This window comes from Blastomyces dermatitidis (genome assembly GCF_000003525.1).
Source record: "Blastomyces dermatitidis ER-3 genomic scaffold supercont1.1, whole genome shotgun sequence".
Lineage (NCBI taxonomy): Eukaryota > Fungi > Ascomycota > Eurotiomycetes > Onygenales > Ajellomycetaceae > Blastomyces > Blastomyces dermatitidis.
The window spans coordinates 8,189,524-8,192,691 of NW_025544774.1; positions in this window are offsets into that span (position 1 = coordinate 8,189,524).

The following is a 3,168-nucleotide window of genomic DNA, read 5'->3' on the forward strand; positions in this document are numbered from 1 at the left end:
TGATCAAGTATATGCTGATGTTGTGAGATAGATATATCAATAACAGGCATACAATAACAGTGATTACAGATCACAAAAGCCTCATCTATCTATAATTAATAATAAAACCTTTCAAACACTTAGCATGTTGAATCTCAGAGTTCTAAGCATATAATCTTCATATCAAATACTGAAAAGAATTGAACACTGTGATATCTGACACAATCAGTTACAGATCTAATTTCATGAATAAGAGTTCTGCAAACCAGGCATAAGAAACATTCACATTAAACACACTGAGAAGATGCAAGAAATCAGAATGAGTGAATGTCATGATCTCTTGCTTAAAGAATGACAAGATGTCAGATGACAAGTGTCTTATAAGAGTAGTAGAAGAGATACTTCTGAACTTCAAGTTGAAGAAATTGAGAAATGAAAATGATATTGTACTTTACTGTAATCTAGAATACATAGAAGCTCTCTATCTAGAATCTCTATTTAGACATGACTTGGTGACTTGCATGCACAAGGAATTCAGTCACTTAGAAAGCTCTGAACTTATGAGTGTACTTGAATCAAGAGCATACTGACCAAGCATGACTGAGAACATTCAGATGTACACTCACAAGTGCTTGAATTATCAGGTTGTGAAAGAATCTAAGAAAGAATTAGAATACAAAGAAGCACAACATCAGATGAAGTGTATAATACAACTGTTTAAATGATGAGAGATGAACCTCATAGACATATTACTGCAAACATCAAATGGAAATCAATGAATAATCACTGCTATTGATTACACTACTGGCTGGCCAGTCGTGAAAGCAGTTCCAGAGATAACAGAGAAGATGATGACAAAGTTTCTACATAATGAGATCTATGTCAACTATGAAATGCTGTGTGAGATTCTAACTGATAACAGTGTGAATCTTATAGAAGAAGTGATGAGACATTTTGTGAGCCAGTTACAGACAAGACATTGTAGAACAACATCATATCATTCACAGACAAACAGAAAGATGAAATGCTTGAATGAAATCTTAGATAACATGCTGATGAAATATCTAGTGAGCAAGCCTATGAGACTATGAGATGAATATCTCAGGCAGACACTATTGATCATGCAGATTTGACAGCATGCAGTCTTCAAGCATTCATCATTCTACCTGTTGTATGAATTGCATCCACGCATTCTGAAGAATGCTTTGAAAAAGGTGAGAAAGAAAACAGCAGTTGCAGATGCAGAAGAAACAGCAGTTACAGACACAACAGTTATGAATATGAAACTAAGATTGAAAGAGATCAGTCATGCATGCACAAAAGCTAATGAGTTACTTCTGAACTGAGCAATTCAATTGAAAAGAATATGAGACTTACTTATTAAGAAATTGAGTCTCAAGATGAGAATGTAAGTTCTTATATATAATGAGAGTTCTGAGAAGTTTCAATCTAGATGATTTGAGTCATATAAGATACTCAAATCACATTCTCTGAGAATATATGCATTGAAAGAATCAGAGGGACAGATCTTATACAACTTAATTAATAATTCATGACTTATGAAAGTAAAGATGTAAGACTTAAGTAGATTATAATCATCTGCAGCACTATTATCAGCATTGAAAAAGAAGAGACTTATAATTGAAAAGTCTCACAAAGTAAGAGAAATTATAGATGCTTACAAATCAGATAATCTTACTTATTTCAATCTTTTCACAATTACAAGAAAAGAATGAGAAGAAATGAAAAAATCAGATAAACATCACACTTCAATAAGTGATGAGACTGTAACTGATTGTATGATAATATGCTGCAGACAGCAGGTGCAATATAATAAAGAGTGATCTCAAAGCAGCAGACTTGCATATGAGTCAGATTACAGAAGAAAAACAAATTCAGAGTTGAATTTAACTGTTTACATCAGTTCAATTGCAGAGATCACAGAGAATGAACTATCTGAAATATTCATGAATACATGAGACTAAGCCATCTCAACCTCTGAGAATACTCAGAGATCAGATGAGATTAGTTTCAATAGACTGTTTACTGTAGTAATCTGAGTGAGTGAAGAGAGACAGTATAATGCATGAGACAGAATCACAAAGATAAAAGCTGCTGAACCTAGTCACTGAACACTGTACTATATAGAGATTGTGTAAGAGTAGTGACTAGCAGATAAAGAAAAAGTATAAGAAAAAGAAAAGAGATAATGAATTAATCATCAACTATAAGAGTCAGCTGTAAACAGACAAAAGTTATCATACACACTTCATTCATTTTCATACATCACATGTTTAATCTATTTTCAACATCATCTGAAAAATGTCAAAAACAAAGAAAATCTCAAAACTCAAGATTTGCAAGAGATTTGAGAGCTGTAAGCTGCTCTTATAATAATACTGTACATGTCTCTGATTGCTCTACTACTCTGTGTACAACATTAATGTCATTTATTGCAAGATTGACTGGAATGCTAATATAGAAATGCGCACATGTATCTGTAGAGAAATTGAAGAAGAGTATAGAATCTGCAGAATCAGAAGCTAAGAGAGAAGAGACAGAGACAGAAGAAATGAAAGAGAGAGATGCAGAATCAGATAAATGACAGAAGTTACTCAGAGCTGAATACTTATAATCTGATATGCACACAGCCTTCCCCGCAGGAGAGGGAGAGAAAGTGATAGAAGAAGCTTGAGAGTGAGAGAGAGTAGTCTCAGCAGCATTATCATCTTTGATCAGAATGATCTCTGACACTGAAGCAACTAAGAATTATTATTAGTATACAAAAATTGCAAAATCAGAGATGAAAACAGTTACTGAATGAACACTCACTGATCTTAAAGTTGTATATGTAATTATAACACACATGAGGCTCCTCAGAAAGAGAGAGAGAAACACAGAGAAATACAGAAAACAGAATGCAGCGTGCAAACAGCTCATTGCTATGATAATATCTCAGATAAGATGTACAAGCCTCACATCTGCAGGTGTAAAAGAGAATGACATCTGTATTCCTGTTTCTGAAAACACAGATATCTTTCATCTGTATCACAAAGTCAGATAACAGACATCAGAGAATAGACTGATATAAATCTATCATTCTGAAGAAATTCATCAGAGTGAATGTCTCTGTGATATTAAACTTTACAGTTATAAAAAGTTTCTTGATATCTGTGAATATCATGACTT